Genomic DNA, 12,066 nt, shown 5'->3' on the forward strand with positions numbered 1-12,066 from the left:
TTCGGCCGCGGCCGCTGCCACTGTAATGCCGTTATCGATGCCGTATATACCAGGGGCGGCGTGGTTGCCCCAGTACTCAGGGGAGTCGCACACCCTGAATGACTTTGAGGAGAGACTGCGCAGTTTGTTTAAAGTGTACCCCCTGTCTGAGGAGCAAAAAGTCAGCATTCTCATAGGACAGCTAATCGGTGCAGCCCAGAGAGACGTGAAGTCCTGGCCGGGCAGGGACAAAGGCACTGTCAAGGAAATACTGGCCCGGTTGAAGGATACCTTTGACACCCGCACCGCAGCAGAAATTAAAATGAAGTTCTACGGGTGCAAACAAAGGGTGCAGGACAGTGTACGGGACTATGCTCTAAACCTGCAGGAGGCGCTGCGGGCCATTAAACAGGTGGACCCCGACAGTGTGCGAGACGAGGACAGATTGCTAACTGAGCAGTTTATTGAGGGGCTCCTGTCTAATGCTCACCGGACACAGCTGCGCATTATGGCTCTGCAAAACCCTGATCTGGACTTTGCGCAATTTAAAGACCGAGCCATCCGGGTGCTGCGAGAACCAACCCCAGGCGGCACTGCATCCCTCCGGCATTCAGGTATCACATACCACCAGGAGGTGGCATCCTTTCCCCCAGCACCTGTGGAGGCTGACGCGCAGACTCTAGAAAATGACCTGTCTGCAGACCTACGCCTTCAGGTCCAGGGGCTGACCAAAAGTGTGGCTAAACTAACTAAAACCGTGCAAGCCATGCAAGTGTCTCCAAAGGAAAAGATCCAGCTGGCTTCCAGTCCAGATGAAGTCCCATGGCGACGACAGAGAAGAATTCCACTGACCAGAGGTAGGAACAGTGCTATCAAAAGGCGGAGCACTACGCAAGATTCTGTAATTTAAACGAGCAACCCCTGGGGCAGAGGGCCAACCACCAGGAGTAAGATGACCAGGCCCACAAAGCTGGCAAGACAAGTACGTGGGAGGATGGCCGGTCCTACATGTCATGCTTGATGGCATCCCGATGAACGTACTGCTGGACACTGGGTCCCAGGTGACAACAATGCCATATATCCTTTACAAACAATACTTGCCTGATTCAGACATTACCCGCCGTCCAGATGAACATCTTAAGATCTATGCCAGCAATGGTCAGCCCTTGCCTGTAGTGGGGTATAAAGAGGTGACCATAAAAGTTGGCCGAGTAGAACTGCCATCACAAGGAATGATTATTGTGGATATTGATCGCCGAGGAAGTCATCCTATGATAACTATAGGCACCAATGTGATAGAGAATAGTCTTGGGGAAATTATTCTTTTGTTGCAACAGGTCGCAGAGACTGCCAGTTCCAGTCAGCAGCGAGTTCTGCAGAAGGAAATCAGAGCCCTGATGAAAAGACAACAGCTAGAGCTGTCTGATGGAGAATTTGGCAGTGTAGTGTCAGAATGAGTGATCCATTCCCCATTGCAATGCTCCCTAGGAGTGAAATGTTAATATGGTGTCGGGCAGCAATAGGTCTCAGGGGTCAAGATTATCAGGCCCTGGTAGAACCCGTGTTCTCTGATAGTAGGCCCACCATCTTGACAGCCAGGGGGGTAGTTGATGTCCGCAAGGGGAGAGTACCGATACGCATCCTGAATTGTGGGGAGAAAGGTCCATTTACCCCAGTATGCTACCCTTGCTAAGCTGTTCACTGTCAGTAACAATGCAATAAAGGCAGTGGAAGCCTAGCCTCCATCCAAAACGGCAGAGGATAATGGCTCCAAGGGGCAGATGGAGGATTGGTGTCAGCAGCTACAAGTGGGCAATGACTCCACCCCTTTGCACCAAAAGCATGGAGTATACCGGGTGGTCCAAGAATATCAGCGAGTCTTTAGCAAACACCCACTAGACTTTGGGCAGGTAAAAGGGGTCCAACATCATATCCCCACAGGAGATCATCCGCCCATTAAAGAGAGGTACCGGCCTTCACCCCCAGCTCACTATCAATGTTCCAAAGGAATGTTACGGGAGATGAAGGAGGCTGGGGTGATCAGAGATAGTTGTAGCCCCTGGGCAGCTCCATTAGTTCTCGTTAGAAAGAAAGATGGTACAGTGAGGATGTGTGTTGATTACAGGCATATTAACTGCATTACACATAAGGACGCCTACCCATTACCCAGAATTGAGGAATCATTAGCAGCATTGAGATCAGCTAACTATTTCTCCACTTTGGATCTCACCAGTGGGTACTGGCAGGTTCCTGTGGCAGAGGCGGACAGAGAAAAGACCACGTTTACAACACCAATGAGCCTCAACGAGTTCAACTGCATGCCATTTGGGCTCTGCAATGAACAAGGTACCTTCCAGCAGTTAATGGAGTGTTGCCTAGGACACAAAAACTTCGAAACCGTCCTGCTGTACCTAGATGATGTAATTGTATACTCAAAGACATATGAAGACCACCTGGAGCACCTGGCCGAGGTGTTCGAAGCCCTTTCTGGTTTTGGCCTGAAGGTAAAGCCATCCAAGTGACACCTGTGTAGCGTCGGCGTCCCTGCCTCCTGCTAGGCAGGGACGCTGTTCCCCTCACCTCTCCACTCCGTGCCCGGTGTCCTCCTCCCGCTCTGCTGGCAGCGCGCGCTGCTTCCCGGCCACTGTGCTTAGGGCGCGCGCTCCCCCTCTCTTAAAGGGGCCGCGCGCGCCGTCCTAAGGAGTCCCCGGCCAATGGCCGGAGGACCTCACCATATATAAGGCACCTCCTCCAAAATGGAGGTGCCCGAGCAATGTTGTTGCAAAGCCTTCACTCTGCTTCAGCCCTCAGGTCCCGTTACCAGTTACCTGCCAGTCACCTGCCAGATTCCTGCTTGATACCTGCCTGATATCCGTTTACCTGCTTGCAAGCCTGCGGTCCGACGGTCTGCCTTCCGACACCTGTCAGTCTGTCTATGGACCAGCCTGCCCGCTCACCTGGGAGCGCTCGCCTGCTACCTGTCTGCTAGCCTACCTGGAGGCTCCGCCATCACTTGCCGTGACCACCTGCCTGCCCAGAGACTCTTGCCTGCTCACCTGGGAGCGCTCACCTGCTACCTGTCTGCTAGGCTACCTGGAGGCTCCGCCGTCACTTGCCGTTACCACCTGCCTGTCCAGAGACTCTTGCCTGCTCACCTGGGAGCGCTCACCTGTTACCTGTCTGCTAGCCTACCTGGAGGCTCTGCCGTCACTTGCCGTGACCACCTGCCTGTCCAGAGACTCTTGCCTGCTCACCTGGGAGCGCTCACCTGCTACTTGTCTGCCAGCCTACCTGGAGGCTCTGCCGTCACTTGCCGTGACCACCTGCCTGTCCAAAGACTCGCCCGCTCCCCTGGGATCGCTCACCAGCCACCTGCCTGCTGTCCTTCTACCCAGAGACTGTCCCTGTCACTTGCCGTGAGAACCCGTCCTTCTACTCAGAGACTGTCCCTGTCACTTGCCGTGACTACCTGCCCTTCTACCCAGAGACTGTCCCTGTCACTTGCCGTGACTACCTGCCCGTCTTCCCTGGGAGCCACCCGCTTCCTTACAAGGACCGCCCCCTTGTATAGTTGCTCAGAGGTTCCGCCTCCCAGACCTGTTACAACCTGTTGAAGCCCAAGGTGCAGTACCTAGGTCATGTGGTAAGTGCCGAAGGTGTAGCACCAGACCCTGAAAAAGTCACTGTGATCAAGGACTGGCCAAGAACCTCCACTATCAAGGAAGTGCGGCAGTTCCTCGAGCTGGTAGGCTACTACAGGAGATTCATCAAGGGCTTCACCAAGATAGCGGCACCCATGCAGGACCTCTTAGTGGGCCAGTCCAAGAAGGCCAAGAACCCGAAACCTCCGTTCAAATAGGGTAAACCAGAAGACGAATCTTACACTCTACTGAAAATGGCTCTTACTGGAGACAAAGTCCTGGCCTACTCCGACTATGGCCAACCCTTTATACTTCATAAGGATGCCAGCAACGTGGGATTGGGAGGTGTGCTGTCCCAGGTACAGCAGGGCAGAGAGAAAGTGATTGCCTACACCAGCAGGAAGCTCCGTCCTACGGAAAGGAACCCCGACATCTATAGTTCCTTCAAGTTGGAGTTTTTAGCCATAGTCTGGGCTGTAGCAGAGTGCTTCAAACACTACCTCGCCTCCTCCAGATTTACAGTCTTTACAGACAACAACCCGCTGACGCACCTGGAGACTGCGAAGCTTGATGCCCTAGAGCAACGATGGATTGCCCGACTGTCTAACTACGAGTTTGCCATCAAGCATCGGGTGGGGCATAAAAACACTAATGCTGATGTGCTGTCCAGGATGCCCAACTTGCCAGATGGGGGAGAAGACCCGGAAGATCTGGAGGAGAGAGAGCAACCCGCTTTCCATCGTCTCAGGGTGACCCAGTGCTCCCACTGTGTGAGGGACATGCGCTCCGCCAACAGAGAGGCCACGTTCAACCCATTGCCCCACCATGGATAGGCAGAGACGCAGGATAGCGACCCAGGTGTCCGCCTGGTAAAGGAGTTGCTGACACAAGCTGACTCGCACCCTGATCCAGATGCTCCACATGAGACCCAACAGTTGTGGAAGGAGAAGGCCAAACTGTTCATCTACGAGGGAAAGCTGTGTCGAAGAAGTATCAACTCCCGGACACACGAACTGGTCTAGCAGGTGGCAGTCCTGAGGTGGGATGTGCCAATGGTCTTAGAAGTGTACCACGATGGAGCAGGACACTTCGGGTGGAAGAAGTTGGAAGTCCTGCTACGTGAGCGATTCAACTGGGTTGGCATGAGGAAAGCAATAGAGAGATGGTGTCGAGAATGTGGTCCATGCAACCTGAGCATTATTATGTTGTTGAGAAATTTGAATACAAAATGAGGACTGCGCAATGGTACACGATTAGTTGTAACATCATTGAATAGAAATGTTCTTGAGGCAGAGATTTTAACAGGATCAGCTGAATATTATAAGGCTTACAGAGAGATTTCCACGCAATTCTATTTGAATTGGCAAATGTCTCTGTAATCTTCTAAATTTTTTTTTTCCATAATGCCATTTACTAATTTTTTAATTATGACAATTTTGTTGGTGATCGTGTAAAAAGGCTAAAGTTAATAGACACGGGTAATTTGAGTTAGTTTTTATTATGTAGAGCACACTTTTCTAGCTTCCGAAACGTATTTGTTTCGGAACTCGGGCTGCTAGTTAAGAATAAATGCTGAACCTCAAATAAAGAGGTTGCTACATAGGTACATGAACGAAAAGTAATTTGCGGCAACAGCCAGTAGTATTGCTGTGTTTCCTTCAGTAGTAAAAGAAAATTTACTACCAAGAATTTGTAATGTAAAGACATGGCTATAATTGTGATGTAATACAGATTACATTAATACCTATGGTGAAGAAATCCGCTTTGTTTTTCTTTAATCACAATTTGAAGTTTTCTGCTAATTAGATTTTGGTGCACAGGGGCTGAGTCTTTACCTGCCTGTCTATGATTCTCCAGCCCCTCCGCCTGCCTTGGGTCTGTGAATGACCTGCCTATTTGAAATCTCAACAGTGGCCTCTCATTCATAGATCGCAGGCAGGAAGTTGGGTTGGGGATTCACAGACAGGGAGGATAAGACCCATTGCACAGTCCAGCCCCTGTGTTAGACTCACCAGGAGAGTTGGATCTTCCAAGCCTAATGTCTGGGTGGGCACAAGGACCAATGGTGTCAGCACAGCAGATAGGAGGGGCAAACTGAATACGGACAGCCAAGGAAGAGGAGACTGTTACGAAACTGCATTTCCACACTAGGGCTGAAGAGGGAAAAGCTATCCCTGCACTGGAACTAGACTGAAGCCCTGCGGTGGAGTGGGCAACCTATTCCTAGCGAATAGACCCACCGACGTTTCCTAGACTAAACTCAAAAGAAGACCTAAAGGAAGAGGGGAAGGAGACCCAGAAAGACCTAAGGACTGGGAGAAAACAGGTGACCTCCTAACAGGAAACTAGAGGAATCTGCCGAAACGAAAAAGGGAATAAAGGAATCTTCAGCAGGCAGAACTGGAGGATCCAAGAACTGCACAAAACTAAACACAGAAAGTACTACTACCAAACCTCCTAGCCAGAACTCTCGCAGATTAACACTGTTGTCCGGTAAGGACTAGGAGGCAGGTGCTGGGTAATAAAGGGTGATACAATCACCTGACCTTAGTCAAAACAAGCACCAGGGGAAAAAAACAACAGTCAGAAAACCACAACAAAATGGCGGATGGTCCCAAAGAAACAGATTCTAACAGAGACTGCAGGCAGGAAAGCGAGGACATCAGGAAACTGCAGGCAGGCATAGAATGATACTGCAGACAGGCGGCACAGGTGTGTAGTAAGCTAAGGTCCAGCAACACAGAAGAGTTAATGCTATACCAAGACACAAGGGTATATCTCAGCGAGCCTTATACAAGCCTGGGCAGATGCTCACATGGGATGATGCTAAGCCATTTGCAAAGCCTGATGTGGAGCATAGCAGCGTCTAGCAGAGAGAAGCAAGGCATGAACACGTGACAGGAGTGTAACACCCTGTGCACCAAAATCGAATTATCAGAGAAAAAAATCAAACAGTAAAAAATAAAAAGAAATATTTTATACTAAAGGTAAAAAAAAAATAAAAACAACAATGTGCCTTTACATACTAGGATGAGACTAGAAAATATACAGTACAGACCAAAAGTTTGGATACACCTCATTTAAAGATTTTTCTGTATTTTCATGACTATGAAAATTGTACATTCACGCTGAAGGAATCAAAACTATGAATTAACACATGTGGAATTATATACTTAACAAAAAAGTGTGAAACAACTGAAAATATGTCTTATATTTTAGGTTCTTCAAAGTAGTCACCTTTTGCTTTGATGACTGCTTTGCACACTCTTGGCATTCTCTTGATGAGCTTCAAGAGGTAGTCACTGGAAATGGTCTTCCAACAATCTTGAAGGAGTTCCCAGAGATGCTTAGCCCTTGTTGGCCCTTTTGCCTTCACTTTGCAGTCCAGCTCACCCCAAAAGATCTCCATTGGGTTCAGGTCTTGTGACTGTGGAGGCCAGGTCATCTGGCGTAGCACCCCATCACTCTCTCTCTTGGTCAAATAGCTCTTGCACAGTCTGGAGGTGTGTTTGGGGTCATTGTCCTGTTGAAAAATAAATGATGGTCCAACTAAATGCAAGCCGGATGGAATAGCATGCCGCTGCAAGATGCTGTGGTAGCCATGCTGGTTCAGTATGCCTTCAATTTTGAATAAATCCCCAACAGTGTCACCAGCAAAGCACCCCCACACCATCACACCTCCTCCTCCATGCTTCACGGTGGGAACCAGGCATGTAGAGTCCATCCGTTCACCTTTTCTGCATTGCACAAAGGCACGGTGGTGGGAACCAAAGTCTCAAATTTGGACTCATCAGACCAAAGTACAGATTTGCACTGGTCTAATGTCCATTCCTTGTGTTCTTTAGCCCAAACAAGTCTCTTCTTCTTGTTGCCTGTCCTTAGCAGTGGTTTCCTAGCAGCTATTTTACCATGAAGGCCTCCTGCACAAAGTCTCCTCTTAACAGTTGTTGAAGAGATGTGTCTACTGCTAGAACTCTGTGTGGCATTGACCTGGCCTCTAATCTGAGCTGCTGTTAACCTGCGATTTCTGAGGCTGGTGACTCGGATAAACTTATCCTCTGAAGCAGAGGTGACTCTTGGTCTTCTTTTCCTGGGCCGGTCCTCATGTGAGCCAGTTTCTTTGTAGCGCTTGATGGTTTCTGCAATTGCACTTGGGGACACTTTCAAAGTTTTCCCAATTTTTCGCACTGACTGACCTTCATTTCTTAAAGTAATGATGGCCACTCGTTTTTCTTTACTTAGAATTTGTATTATAGCAGGAAAAATGCAGCTAACAGTCTATTCAGTAGGACTATCAGCTGTGTATCCACCAGACTTCTGCACAACACAACTGATGGTCCCAACCACATTTTTAAGGCAAGAAATCACACTTATTAAACCTGACAGGGCACACCTGTGAAGTGAAAACCATTTCCGGTGACTACCTATTCAAGCTCATCAAGAGAATGCCAAGAGTGTGCAAAGCAGTCATCAAAGCAAAAGGTGGCTACTTTGAAGAACCTAGAATATAAGACATATTTTCAGTTGTTTCACACTTTTTTGTTACGTATATAATTCCACATGTGTTAAATCATAGTTTTGATGCCTTCAGTGTGAATGTACAATTTTCATAGTCATGAAAATACAGAAAAATCTTTAAATGAGATGGTGTGTCCAAACTTTTGGTCTGTACTGTAGGTAGAATCACACCCCCAAAGCAAGCACTTGCAACTGGCTGCAGTAGTCAAGGTACATGTTTATACATCTAGTATTAGGCTATTAGAGCAATGAAGCAGAATAAAAGCATTATTTTACCAACGCGCACATTTTGTTAGGTGAAGAGTTGTTTTTAGGTCTCAGGAAAATAAATCTAAATTTGGCTTGCACTGCTCAAAATACAGAAATTACAGGTTATTACACTTTCAGTGACATACAAACTTCAGTGACTTCCCGGCGTCTGCAATAGAGCACTGTGGCACTGTGCTCAGCCAAATGGGCCCGGGAGAAAACAAAGCGCTCTCCTTGTGAGCCGCGCTTTGAGCATGCACCGGGAAATGAGGGAAAAAAGAGCCCTGTGATGTGCGGGGGGGGGGATATGACAAACGTGTACATAGGCGGGGAATTGGTGGAATAATAAGCAGATGAGCGGGGATAGCTTGGCATCCGGGTGACACCAAGCCTATGAAAAACCAAGAAGATAAAACTACATTTCTCGGCATTCAGACCTCTACTATGGGCCATACAGGTATGTATAGATTTACTTTTCTATACCCTGTATGCCCATATTAGAGAGTGCTGATAACTCCAAAGTGGTGACAGATTCCCTTTAATGTGCTTCTTTTGAGCCACTCCTTTGTTGCCTTGGCTGTATGTTTTGGGCCATTGTCTTGCAGGAAGACCCAGCCACGACCCATTTTTAATGTCCTAGCGGAGGGAAGGAGGTTGTCACTCAGGATTTGCGGTACATGGCTCCTTCCATTCTCCCATTGATGTGGTGAAGTAGTCCTGTGCCCTTAGCAGAGAACCACTCCCAAAACATAATGTTCCCACTTCCATGCTTGACAGTGGGGACGGTGTTCTTTGGATCATAGGCAGCATTTCTCTTCCTCCAAACACGGGGAGTTGAGTTAATGCCAAAGAGCTAAATTTTTGTCTCATCTGACCACAGCAACTTCTCCAATAGCTCACAGAATCATCCAGGTGTTCATTGGCAAACTTCAGACGGGCCTGCACATGTGCTTTCTTATGGGTACTGCAGGATTTTAAACCTTTAAGGCATAATGTGTTACCAATGGTTTTCTAGGTAACTGTGGTCCCAGCTGCCTTGAGATCATTAACAAGTCCCCCCCGTGTAGTTTTAGGCTGATCTATCACCTTCCTCATGATCAAAGATACCCCACCAGGTGAGATTTTGCATGTTGCCCAAGATCAATGTTGACTGACAGTCATTTTGTATTTCTTCCATTTTCTATTGCACCAACAGTTGTCTCCTTCCCACCCAGCATCTTACCTATGGTTTTGTAGCCCATTCCAGCTTCGTGCAGGTCTATGATCTTGTCCCTGACATCCTTAGAAAGCTGTTTGGTCTTGCCCATGTTGTAGATGTTAGAGTCTGACTGATTAATTGAATCTGTGGACAGGAGCCTTTTATACAGGTGACTATGTAAGACAGCTGTCTTTAATGCAGGTAACAAGTTGATTAAGAGCATCTAACTGGTCTGTAGGAGCCAGAACTCAAAATGGTTTGTAGGGGATCAAATACTTATTTCATGCAGACTTCTCTATACCTCTCTGATCCTATTTACTAATGGTACGTGACTCAGCTTTCCCATCCTGACTTCCATGCAGACTTCTCTATACCTCTCTGCTCCTATTTACTAAAGGTACGTGACTCAGCTTTCCCATCCTGACTTCCATGCAGACTTCTCTATATCTCTCTGCTTCTATTTACTAATGGTATGTTCTTCAAGTTACACCAGCTACTCCCCACTTTCATTTATGACCTTATTTACTTAGCCTTTGACTATCCAGCAACTGGTTCAGCCTTAATCAGCTGATCAAGATGAGCACAGACCACTCCCCTCTGGTTCACAGCTGAATGCATTCTGTTACTAATATATTGTGGGCCAGGAGTCTGTTAGACTTTAGTCTTGTCCATCATCTTAAGTGTCCATTGCTTAAGTTTGAGAAATATGAATTAATCCTGAATTGAACCTGAAGTGAATTGAAGGTAACTGGATACTAAGTCACAGTAAACAATGTTTGTCTTTGTTTTCATTCTTACCCCCTTAATCCTTCCTTTTCCAACCACCCCTAATCCCTACACCTAGTAATGAACTCTTCATCTCTCCCTCCATTCTCCCCACCCATCTCACCTCCTCCTCAGAGCTATTCCTCAACATACAATCCTTTGTCTCCAAACACAAACAGCCACCTCATGCCATCTCCTGCTCCCTCCTACTAATGCTTTCTCTGCTCCTCCTCACTGCCGGCGACATCTTTCCACATCCCGGCCTTCCTCACCACATCCCTACAGTCACTTCCTCCTCCTACCCACGATCTATCCCAAACTCTCGTAACTCTTCTAACCTTATACCCATCCGCCCAGCCCCCACTTCCCCAGTCTCTCTAGCAGGAGCTCTATGGAATGCTCGCTCCGTCTGCAAGAAACTTTCCTACATACACGACCTCTTCATCACTAACAAGTTTCCTTCCTCTGCATCACTGAAACCTGGCTCACCCCCTCTGACACGGCCTCTCCTGCTGCACTTTCGTACGGCAGATTCCACCTCTCCCATACCCCCTGCCCCACCGGCAAGCACGATGGAGGAATAGGTTTCCTCATCTCAGATAACTGCTCCTTCACCCATATCCCACTGCCGCCCTCAATTACTCTCCCCTCTTTTGAAGTGCACTGCGTGCGCATCTACTCCCCCTCCAACCTCCAACTGGCTGTCATTTACCGCCCCCCAGGATCAACCATCACTTTCTTTGACCACTTCACCACTTGGCTACTTCATTTCCTCTCCGTTGACATCCCCACTATCCTCATGGGTGACTTTAACATCCCCATTGACACTTCCCTCTCAGCTGCCTGTAAGCTTCTATTCCTCACTTCCTCCTTCAGTTTTACTCAGTGGTCTTCCACACCCACCCACAAAGATGGCCACACACTGGACCTCATCTTCACCCGCCTCTGTTCCCTATCTAACCTCTCTAACTCACCTCTCCCTCTCTCTGACCACAACCTACTTACATTCTCTTCCCTCTCCTCTCCAGGGCAACAATCCCCACTCCACAATCTTGCATACCCTCACAGAAATCTCAAACACCTTGACCTACACTCACTCTCTGAATCCCTTCTCCCTCTTACAGACATTAGTTCCTTACATGATGCAGATGTTGCTGCCACTTTATACAACACCACAACAGCTGCAGCTCTCGATTTGGTCGCCCCCCTCACACACACCAAAGCTCGCACAATCAACAGACAACCCTGGCACACCAGCCTAACTTAAGAACTACGACGGGCCTCCAGGGTTGCTGAGCGTAGATGGAAAAGGTCCCACTCCAATGAGCATTTCATCGCATTCAAACAGTCCCTCACTACCTTCAAGTCCACGCTCACTGCAGCAAAACAAACATACTTCACATCTCTTATATCCTCCCTGTCTCACAACCCCAAACAACTATTCAACACCTTCAATTCTCTCCTCCGTCCCCCAGTGCCTCCTCCCTCTCCTCTTATTTCAGCCGAAGACTTTGCCTCATTCTTCAAGCAGAAGATTGACACCATCAGACAAAGCTTTTGCCTAAAGCCCCCATAGCCCCTCCCCACACCTACTCAACCCTCCTCCTCCAAAACCACCTTCTCCACCATTACGGAAGATCAACTTTCCTCTTTACTCTCCAAATCACACCTCACCACCTGTAAACTTGACCCAATCCCGTCCCACCTCATCCCAAA

This window comes from Phyllobates terribilis, unplaced genomic scaffold (genome assembly GCF_046119375.1).
Source record: "Phyllobates terribilis strain yellow unplaced genomic scaffold, ASM4611937v1 Scaffold_2__4_contigs__length_985480577, whole genome shotgun sequence".
Classification (NCBI taxonomy): Eukaryota; Metazoa; Chordata; class Amphibia; order Anura; family Dendrobatidae; genus Phyllobates; species Phyllobates terribilis.